This window comes from Cervus elaphus, chromosome X (genome assembly GCF_910594005.1).
Source record: "Cervus elaphus chromosome X, mCerEla1.1, whole genome shotgun sequence".
NCBI classification, from domain to species: domain Eukaryota; kingdom Metazoa; phylum Chordata; class Mammalia; order Artiodactyla; family Cervidae; genus Cervus; species Cervus elaphus.
This window is the reverse complement of record NC_057848.1, coordinates 77795720-77807329: the sequence shown is the minus strand read 5'-3', so window position 1 is coordinate 77807329 and position 11610 is coordinate 77795720. Positions and strand designations below refer to the sequence as shown.

At 47.1% G+C, this 11610-nt stretch overlaps 2 pseudogenes; one reads left to right on the top strand and one right to left on the bottom strand.

Moving 5' to 3' along the window:
- Positions 1 to 2020: 2020 nt before the first annotated feature.
- LOC122690367 lies at positions 2021 to 3978 on the top strand (annotated as a pseudogene).
- A 1115-nt stretch (positions 3979 to 5093) lies between these two features.
- Positions 5094 to 6571, bottom strand: LOC122689498 (annotated as a pseudogene).
- Positions 6572 to 11610: the final 5039 nt, after the last annotated feature.

The window sequence follows — 11610 nt, the reverse complement described above, 5'->3', positions numbered from 1 at the left end:
CCTGGGTGACCCTGGTGGTGGGATGAGCACTTGGCAGCCTATTCTGACTTCTGCATCCGTGTCTCAGAGACATTAGACAACTGTTAGAAGGGGCAGGGTCTCAGATGGGCAGAGGGGAAGATCTTAGTTCTTTTGAGAGTCAAGGTGAAGACACTGAGGGAAGACTGAGGGGACCCTGGATCTCAGAGCAGAGTGGGCTCTGGGAGGACATAGGGCAAATGAACACATGCTGCATTGCCTGACATCTGGGTGTCAGAGAGACTGGGTCCTGGTATAGGGGGCTGACTTCCTGACATCTGGGTCTCAGAGAGACTGGAGTCATGGTGTAAGGGCTGGGACCTTAGTATGGGAGAGGAGAGAATCTGAAGTCCTACCCAGAGTAAAGGTGAGGTCCCTGAGGACGACTGACAGGACCCCGAGGGAAGACTGACAGAATCCCACAGATCCCCCGCCCTGTGTCAACCCTAGGAGCTCCTGGGATGAGAAGAGCACACAAGGCCTGTGCTGACTTCCTGACATCTGGGTCTGTGAGAGACTGGGGACCTGGTGTGAGGAGCAGGGACTCAGGTGGGGAGAGGATGGAGGCCAGGTGAGTCAGCTCTTCCCATCAGGTGACCAAAGTATTGGAGCTTCAGCTTTAGCATCAGTCCTTCCAATGGATGTTCAGGGTTCACTTCCTTTAGGCTTGACTGGCTTGGTCTCCTTGCTGTCCAACAGACTCTCAAGAGTCTTCTCCAGCACCACAGTAGTACTCTTTTATACATGGTAGTGTGTATCTGTTAATCCCAAACTCTTAATTTATCCCTTCCCCTGCTTTTCCCCTTTGGTAACCATAAGTTGTTCTCTGAGTCTGTATCTTCTCTGTAAATAATTTCATTTTTATCATCTTTTTAGATACCATAGAATATTTGTCTTTCTCTTTCTGACTTACTTCACTTAATACGATAATCTCTAGGTCCATCCATGTTGCCACAGATGTTATTACTTCATTATTTGTCATTTCTGAGTAGTGTGTGTGTGTGTGTGTGTGTGTGTGTGTACCACATCTTCTTTATCCAATCATCCATTGATGGACATTTAGGTTGCTTCCATATCTTGTCTGTTGTAGATATTGTCTGTGTTGCAATGAACATTGGGGTGCACGTATCTTTTCATATTAGAGTTTTGTCTTTTCCAGGTATATATTCAGGAGTGGGATTGCTGGATCATATGATAGTTGTGTTTGTAGTTGTTTAATGATCCTCCACACTGTTCTTCATATTGACTGTACCATTTTACATTTCCACCAACAGTGTACCAGGGTTCTATTTGCTATCCACCCTCTCCAGCATTTATTCTTCATAGGTTTTATTGATGATGGCCATTCTGACCAGGGTAAAGTGATACTTCATTGGAGTTTTGATGTGAATTTGTCTAATAATTAGGAATGTTGAGCATCTTTTCAAGTGCCTGTTGGCCATCTATGTCGTCTTTGGAGAACGGCTTTTGTGTCAGGGCCACACTGGCTGGGTGGCTCAAACTACAAACCATATTGGTTCAGGAGGCCGGCAGCTGAGGTTGAGGTGTCAGCTGATGTTGACTCTCCTGAGGGCTGTGTGGAGAGTCTTTTCCATCCCTACTCCCTCACTTCCAGGGCATTGCTGGCCATGGTGGGCTTGTCTCGGCTCAGAGAGCTCTGCCTTCCTTTTCACCCCAATTCTCCTATGTGCCTGTCTCTAAATGTGTCCTTCGGATGGGGCCAGCCATCCTGTTAGAGGAGGGTCCATCCTAATGAGCTCACTTGACATCCATCAGCTCTGTGAAGACCTTTCCTTTATCTGTAAGCAGACGGCGTGGAGATGGACAGAAGGAGCCAGCCCTATGTGACACACCCATTCTGTGTCAGCGACTTGCAGGATGCTCAAACATATTGGGCTGAGGTCCGTCCCAGGGCTGTGAGCTTGGACGGCTCTGTGTCAGGCTCCTGACCTTTGTGGTTCTGTGTTTCTGCAGCCACTTGAGGCCCTGGGAGCCCTGGGAGATGAGGTTCAGCTGTCTTTCTGACCGACAGCCTTACACGGGTTTCATCTTAAATGGTGTCAAGACCCTGGAGATGCAGTGGCGGCCCGTGCTATGTGGACCCAGCACTGTACCCTAGCTGTCCACATCGTGCACCGGGACTAGGAGGATGCAGCCGGGAAGGAGTTGATATAGCAGAGGCTGGGGATGAGCTCTGCCCAGATCCAGGCCTTGCTGTGGGTCACTGACAAGTTCGGCCATGGAATGATCACGGGCAAGTGATGCCCTGCCCTGTGCTGCCCGCACGGCACCCAGTACTGCCCTGGATCTCAGCCTGGTTATGTTCATTTGTTTTCTGTTGAACCAGTTGGTGGGAGGAGGGGGCGAGCTGAGGGTTCTTCAGAGGGACAGTGAGTGTCTCTGGGCTGGGAGACAGTGGCCCGAGATGCCTGACCACCACTCGGGGCCTCCATCCCCTTTTGTGCTATAAGGCAGATGCACATCCAGCTCTGCACGTGGCACTTGTCTCTGTGTGAACATGTGGGTGTGTGTGTACTCACGTGTGTGTGTGTGCCCAGCAGAGACCATGAGAGGCAGGAATGCACCCAGCCTGGGTTCCATACCCCCACTGCCTGTAGCCGGGCCTAAGCAAGTCCCCTGACTCCCCAGGGGTGAGACCCCACAGCAACATCAGTCTGCGGGTGAATCACTTGGGGACCTGATGCCTGCAGGCTCCCCACTGGGACCCTCCTGCTCTGTCCCTGTGTCCTGCAGTGGGTAGACTGAGAGCTGCCTGTGGGCTGGTGGGTTCCTGGCACACCAGACTTCTCTTTTTTTTTTTTTTTTTGCTCCCTCCCTCGCTTGGCCTCACCCCAAATTCCCTTTGCTGAGATGAGCCTGTCTTAAATGCTCAGCCAGAGGATTCAGTTCACCACAGTTCCCCGCCGTGGTAAGTCTTAGTCTCTAGCAGGTGTGACTTTTATTTATTTATTTATTTATTTATTTATTTATTTATTTATTTCCATTTATTTTTATTAGTTGGAGGCTAATTACTTTACAATATTGTAGTGGTTTTTGCCATACATTGACATGAATCAGCCATGGATTTACATGTATTCCCCATCCCGATCCGCCCTCCCACCACCCTCTCCACCCGATCCCTCTGGGTCTTCCCAGTGCACCAGCCCTGAGCGCTTGTCTCATGCATCCAACCTGGGCTGGTGATCTGTTTCACCCTTGATAATATACATGTTTTGATGCTGTTCTCTCTAAACATCCCACCCTTGCCTTCTCCCACAGAGTCCAAAAGTCTGTTCTGTACATCTGTGTCTCTTTTTCGGTTTTGCGTATAGAGTTATCATTGCCATCTTTCTAAATTTCATATATATGCATTAGTATACTGTATTGATCTTTATCTTTCTGGCTTACTTCAGTCTGTATAATGGGCGCCAGTTTCATCCATCTCATTAGAACTGATTCAAATGAATTCTTTTTAATGGCTGAGTAATATTCCATGGTGTATATGTACCACAGCTTCCTTATCCATTCGTCTGCTGATGGGCATCTAGGTTGCTTCCATGCCCTGGCTATTATAAACAGTGCCCACTTCTGGGCATACACACCGAGGAAACCAGATCAGAAAGAGACACGTGCACCCCAATGTTCATCGCAGGTGTGACTTTTAATCACTTTGTTCTCCTTCTGTGTCCTGTCTTTGCGCACAGGTCTCATGGACACTGGGGACACTTTGCTGTGCCCAGTAAACCTAGGACACGACCAGGTGGAGGAGCTGGAGATCAGGCCCTGTTACCGGACGTGGAACAGAAGTACCTGACTGTTCTCACCAATCACCGCTGACTGGTGAATCCTGTCCTGGAGAGGGGTGGGAAGGACATCTTACAGGTGGACATCCCTGAACACATGATTCCCCTTTGGGCAGGAGGCCTGTCCAAACTGGGATCTCGAGAGGAAAGTGGCTGAGAAACCAGCTCATGGTGACACCATCCAGTCACCGCTGTGCCCTGGACGTGCCCATCTGGTTCAGTCTGAATGGGCCCCGCCCACTTGGTGTGGGACCAGGGGCCGGACTCCCCTCATGCAGTGCTTCTCTGGACACAGTGAGAGTCTCTGGGGCTTTGTCCTTTATGAAAAGATGGTGTTGCCAGTCGTTTTAGCCCTCCTGGGTCTGGGTGGTTGAGAGAAATGTGTTGTTAGGAAACCAGTTAGTGTTTTTCCCTCTCTGTTCTGGTCCAAACTCCCCGATGTTGGAACAGTGTCCGGGGGGTGATGGGGAAGGCTGGGGGCTGGGCAAAGCATCGGCAGGCAGAGAGGCCCAACAGGCCCAGAAACAGGCCGTGGTGTGTCCTTACACGTGACCCTTGTCCTACTGTAAAGTGTCCCTTGGCTCACAAGGCATGTGTGTAGGATGCAGTGCCTGGCCGGATGCTACACATCCAACGACAGACTCCTAAATACAGCTGTGAGGGCAGAGAGACAAAGGATGTTGTTCACCTTGTCGAACCATGTACTTGTCTTTGGGTTTGGGGTCATGGGATTTCAAGGCCCTTGGTGGGTGGGGTGACCCTTCTTTCCAGTCAGGCTCTTGGGGAGGACCCTGGATTGGGAGCTGGAGACACTCGGCTGCTGATCAAAAACTTGTGGCATTGTTAGGGGACCCTTGAGGAGCCCCTTCTGCTTCAGGGTGGATGTATCACAGAAGGTGACAAACCCAAGGTCAGGAACCCGATTGGGATGTCTACTGAGCAGCAGGCAAGGCCCAGGGACCTGTCCATCCTGGGCTCGCCTCAATGCTTGGCTCATGTGTCAGACCCTTGGTCAAGCGTGTGAAATGCTGCTGCTTCAAATGAAAAGGGACCATGGGGACTGGACTGAAGGTTGCCTAGGGCGTGGGCTTCCAGCCTCATCTGGCTCACCCAGTGCCATGCGAATAGCATGGACATAGAGAAAGAACAGAGTCGCAGTTCTCGTTTGATTCTTTATTTACTCCTGTGGAGTTTTGCTTTACTTTATTAGAGCCAGAAATAGATTTTTGGTTACAAGAGAGTGCTTTTCACGGTCCCGAGGGATCTGGCAGTTCAGGGATTGGGCTTGTCCTTGAAATGCTCACAGAGGGCACACTTGTAATCTGAGATCTCACCCTGCTCTTCCTCTGACTCAGGGGCATCATCTGGGGCCATGACTGAAAGGGCCGCCATCAGGATGGAGTAACAGGTCTTGTACACATCCATCACTGAATCGTAATCTGGGTACTCCAGGGGGTTCCCAGGCAGTTCCCTTGAGCTGTTCCTTCCAGCAGTAGCCAGGGGCATAGATGTTGCATTGCTGGACATGCCCTCCCCACTGAGGCCACTGTGCTCACTGGGGAGATGGTTTCCTCCACCCTGCCTGTCTACACTGCCCATAGAGCAAAGGCCAGAGAACACAAGTGAGCGCCGGCTGGGGATTCTGCAAGCAGTTGGGATTCCCTTCTGGACTTTCCTGCCTGCTTCTTGGGTGCACTGGTTGTGGTGGAGTCAAGGAGAATGTCTGGTTTCCACCGCTTGCTTCTTTCTCTTTGGAATGGTTGTTGTGCTGGTGGCAGGCTGAGCAGTTGTTCGGGGTTGCCTTTCCTCCAGACGTTCTGCAGGAGGAGAGGCTTGTCTCTCTGAAAATTGGAGTTGCAATAGATCTGAAAGGACATGAATCACTTTAGCCATCGTGAGGGAGAAGAGCTGTTCCTCGCCACCTGCCTTCCCACCACCATCCCGGCCATGCCTAAGTATGGAGACAAGGTCTCTTCATTCTTGGCCGGTTGTGAGGCCCTAGCATGTTGATCCCTAGAGCTCCCCCTGGGCTGGCTTCTCTTGAGGTGTTACTGGTGCTCCCTGACATCAAGTGGCCCCTCAGGGTCTGGAGTCACCCCTGTGGGTCCTGTCTAAGGGGGGTGGTGGAACATGACAGACTCTGCTTTCTCCTCTTTCCTTAACTACTCTCTCACGAGAAAAATGTTATCCCGGGAAATGAAACCCGTCCAGCATTTGGCACATCTAGTCTAGTCTCCCCGCAAGGGCTTTCTATGTTAGCATCATCCTCTTCTTCCCTGCATAGTGACCTGAAGGGTGGGTTTTACTGAACCTGTACAGCTTCAGTTCACAGATGAAACTCTTGACGCTGTCTGTCTCGAAGATCTTGTCCACACATCTGTACTGGGGGAGATCTGCCTCTGTCTGGAAGAAATCTGCCTCGATGGCACTGTGTCTCCCTCATCATTCCAGTGCACAGAGCTAAAGGCCACATCCTCCACGATCACCCAGAACTTCCTGGGGAAGGAGAGTCTGAGGATGGTGTTGTTCTCTTCCTCATTGGGCATTTCTGGGTTTGGGCCCTGTGGAGGTGGTTTGTCACAGAGGCCTGGATCTGGGCTCTCAGGTTGGTCACCCTGCTTCTGCAAAGCCTCCCCTGAATCCACATTTGGATCCGGGGAGGAATCATGGGGGTCCCCTGCTGAGGGCTCCCCATCAGTTGATGGGGGCAGTGGGGCTGCACGTGTCTCATGGGAACTCTGGCTAGCCATAGGGCCAGTCAATCTCAGGAGCATTCTCTACCCCAGCAGTGAATGCTCAGGGCAGAAAGGCCTCAGACCAGGGTCAGGGTGCTCCAATTCTGGAGATTCTAGAATCTGGGTCACAGGCCAGGCAGGTAAGTAAGTGGTCAGCTTCCTTAAAAGATAACAGTATTTACTGTTGAAGATGAAAGTGAGGTTCAGGAAGGGGGTGAAATATGGACTTTTGTTTTTACTCAATTGTATCATTTAATATTATAATTATTGGATAAATGTTTGTCCAAGTAAATAAAAGGATAAATATATGTGACTTACCATTCAAGAGAGAAAACCAGACACAAACAATACCTATAGACTGATCCCATTTGAATAAAGCAAAGCACATTGTATATGTATATATTTACATATATGAATGTTAAAGGAATAACATTGGAAGGGTGTTCACTGAGAGTTCGACAGTGTTCATCTCTGTGAAGGGAAGGGGACAGAGTTGAGAGTGTGACACTCTTTCTTCTCTATTCTTCCCATTGTTTGTACTCTTTACAAAGAAAATATAGTCAGGGAGCATGGTAGCTGCTTTTATGTGTCAACTTGGCTAGGATTTACTGCCCAGTTGCTTGATTAAACATGTCTCTAGATGTTGCTGTGAAGTTCTTTTTAGATGTGATTGACGTTTAAATTAGTGGACTCTAAATAGATTATTCTCCATAATCTATGTTGGCTGCATCCATACAGTTGAAGGCTTTAAGAGAAAAAGACTGAGGTCCCTCAAAGAGGAAGAAATTCTGCCTCCAGACTGCCTTTGGACTCAAGCTGTAAAATTAACTTTTCCCTGAGCCTTCAGCCTACATGCCTGCACTGAACAATTCAAAGATACAGATATAGATACAGATATAGCTATAGATACAGATATGTGTCTGTGTGTGTGTGTGTGTGTGTGTGTTTCAAACACATGCATTGGAGCTGAAAAGGCCTGACTGGGAATTCCAGCTTCCTCACTTTTGTGTTCTTACCCAGTTAAATTAAACTTTATAGATTTCTATTTACTCGTTGGTATAAACAAGGGAAATAATGGAAATAATCATTTGCCTTACTCTGAAAATCAAATGATATAGTGTTTGCCTGGTTCATTGAGCATTATCACAATTCAGCAAATGCCATTTATTGTGATTAAATTTTTTTTTCAGTTTTCAGGGTAGTTTTCGGCAGACAAATTTGTCTGAGAACAACAGGAAAATCCCATTAAAACATGATGTATTCCCACCACAAAAACATAAATGATAGTTATGTGATTTGACAGACGTGTTAGCTAACCTTAAGGCTGTAACACATTACAACATATAAGTGTATAAAGTCAATACATTGCACACCTTAAACTTACATGATGATATATGTCAATTACATCTCATTTTAAAGGAATTTAAAAATATATATAATGTAGGATAATGGCATGAGGGTGGACTAGGAATAACTATAAATGTGAAGGGTACCTAAAGCTCATCTACATGGAGGATTTGTTACCGGGTCCAAGCTCTTCAGGTGGCGCAGGCGGTAAAGAATTCGTCTGCCCATGCAGGAGATGTAAGAGACGTGGGTTGAATCCCTGGGTTGAGAAGATCTCCTGGAGGAGGGCATGGCAACCCACTCCGGTATTCTTGCCTGGAGAATCCCACGGACAGAGGAGCCTGGCGGACCAGAATCCATAGCGTTGCAAAAAGTCGGACACGGCTGAAGCTACTTAGTATGCATGCAAACACACCAAGCTCATACTGCTAAGCACATGACAGGCCAAATACATAGAAAGACAAAGTGTTGGGGCAAGCAATAGTGACTTTATTCAGAAAGTCAGTAGATGAGAAAAATGGATCATTCGTATCCCAAAGAACCATTTTACCCGAGTTAGAATTCAGGCTTCTTTTATAGTAAAAAGGGAGAGTGTGGCTGGTTGTTGCAGACCTCTTGGTACCAGACAGACCCTGGAAGAAATGTGATAATTCCTTGTTCTTGGAGGTGTCTAGGTAGGTCACATCATGAAATTCCTGTTAACCTTCAATAAGACAAATGTTACTTTCTGTTCTGCAACTTTTTATCTCTGGATGAATGAAAAGTGTTGTGACTTTTAAGGTTACAGCCTGGGAGTCAGAGACTTGAGAAAAAGTCTATTATATATTTTAGGCTATAGGCAATGTTCTCTTACTGATTGAAGAGATGAAGGTGCAGAGCCAGCATGACTAAGCACAGGTGACAGAGCACAAAGATTAGAGCTAAAGGAAGAGATTCAATAGGGGGTCAGACTTGTTCTTCTCTGATACAGATTTATGGGATTTTCTACTGTTCATTGGACTGTTAATATACATGAACATTTTTTCCTTTGTATATATGCAATATTTAACAACAATAACATTAGATTACTAAATAGCAAAAACAATTATTTAAAGTATGACAAAAAAGTTTAAAGCCATTGGAGAACTACTGAAGTGATCAGGACTTAAGGAGCCAACATGCTGGAGAAAGGAGAACCATGGAAAGATACACTGACATATTGCAGCTTCTTTTCCTCTGGAGAAATTTTCCAATTCTAGGGCACAGTGAAGGAGGATGAGAATCCACGCTTCATCCAGGTAGATGGCGATATCTGGGGACCAGAAAACCAACGCAGCTTTCAGTGGTCTCACAGGCCCAGAGAAACAAAATTAGAGACTTAAGGAGCCAAGATTGCAATGAGAAAGAAGAGATGGAGGACTGAGTCTGTCACATTGCAGTCAGAAGCTAATGAGCTAAGCAGAAAGCCTTTCTAAGACAGATAATAGTATTTGTCTCATGGTAAGAAAAAGAAATAAAAAACATTCATTATTAGAAAAGAAAAACCGCTATTAGCTGAGGACAACATTTTCTATATATAAAAATCTCATGAAGTGAAAGTCGCTCAGTCATGTCCAAATCTTTGCAACACCATGGACTGTTGGACTATACACTGTATAGTCCAACAGTCCATGAACTTCTCCAGACCAGAATACTGGAGCAGGTAGCCTTTCCCTACTCCAGGGGATCCTTCCAATCCAGGGATCGAACCGAGGTCTCCCGCATTGCAGGCAGATTTTTACCAGCTGAGCCACAAGGGAAGCCCAGGAATACTGGAGTGTGTAGCCTATCCCTTCTCCAGTGGATCTTCCAGACCCAAGAATCAAACCATGGTCTCCTGAATTGCAGGCAGATTCTTTACTAACTGAGCTATCAGGGAAGTTCCCAAATCTCATAGAATCTACCAAGAAAAACCTACTAGAAGTAATAAGTGACTTTAGCAAGGTCGCAGGGTATATGTGTGCTAGTCGCTTACTTGTGTCTGACCACATAACCCCATGGGCTGTAGCCCGCCAGGCTCCTCTGTCCATGGAATTCTCCAGGCAAGAATACTAGAGTGGATTGCCATTTCCTTCTCCAGGAGATCTTCTGACCCAGGGATTGAACCCGGGTCTCCTGCATTACAGGCAGATTCTTTACCATCTGAGCTGTAGGGAAGTCTGGGACTTCAAAGGGGTATGAGAAAGCTTTGGGGGGGGGGTATGGAAATGTTTATTATCTTGATTGCCATGATGGTTGCATGGGTGTATACAGATATCAACATTAGTCAAAGTGTACACTTTAAGAATATGCATTTCAATTATACCTGAGTAAGGGTGTTTAAATAAAAAGATTAAGTGAAAAAGGAGATGGCTGACAGAGACAGAAAACATCAATGCCTGAAGGCTCTGAAGAGGTTGGAAAATGACCACAGTGAGGAGTCTGTAATCAGAGAGTGGGATGCTTGAATCACTGATGATCGAGGTGGGAGAGGGCAGTTATAGGAGATGACAATGCCTGGGAAGTGACCAGGGGAAGTGGGTGGCTGAGGTAGAGGTTGTTTTTCTGCATATTGCATACTGTTCTTTTTGCCTAAGCACGACCTTCCTTACTCTTTGCCTGGCCAAGTCCTACTCATCCTTCATGTCTCAGCATCCCTGTCCCTTCACCAACAGCACCTCAACTGGCATTCCTGTCCCCATCTAAGTTAGGTTCTTCTCTAAAGCGATTCTGTAGTACTTGCCTTTCTTAAGCACTTAACACAATGATTACATATGTATTCCTGCAATTCCTTCAGCAATTCAAAGCTCCACAATGGCAGGAACCATGAGTGGTTTTGATGTCCCTTGTATCTAGCATCTGTGGTGAAGCATTGCTGTTGTCATTGCTCAGTCGCTCAGTCATGTCAAATTCTTTGCAACCCCATGGACTGCAGCATGCCAGGCTTCCCTGTCCTTCACTATCTCCTGGAGTTTGCTCAATCTCATGTCCACAGAGTCGGTGATGCCATCCAACCATCTCATCCTCTGTCTCCCCCTTCTCCTCCTGCCCTCAGTCTCTCCCAGCATCAGGGTCTTTTCTAACGAGTCAGCTCTTCCCATCGGGTGACTAAAGGATTGGCGCTTCAGCCTCAGCATCAGCCCTTCCAATGAATATTCAGAGTTGATTTCCTTCAGGATTGACTGGTTTGATCTCCTTGCTGTCCAAGGGACTCTTAAGAGTCTTCTCCAAGACCACAGTTCCAAAGCATCAATTCTTTGGCACTCAGCCTTCTTTATGGCCCAACTCTCACATCCATACATGACTACTGGAAAAACCATAGCTTTGCCTAGACGGACCTTTGTCAGCAAAGTAATGTGTCTGCTTTTTAATAGGCTGCATCTCTAGCATCTGGGGCAATGCGTGGCAAAACATACATCTTTCATATTTTCCAACTCCAGCTTGATTTCCTGAAGGACCTGAACTGACACATTTCATCTGAGGGTAGGGAGTACCTCTCCTTCTCCTCTTTCATGGCAAAGGTAGGAGAAAAGCCAAAACATTTGCTGTCCCATAGTCAAGCATGTGTCTCTACCAGGGCCCATAAGCACACCAGAAGCTATTTCTAGAAAGACATATAATCTCTGATGTTGATGGCATGGCCTTCCTCCAGAACTCCAGGGACCTAGGTGGCAATTGTCTTGCATGGGCTGGCCTTGAACATGACACTG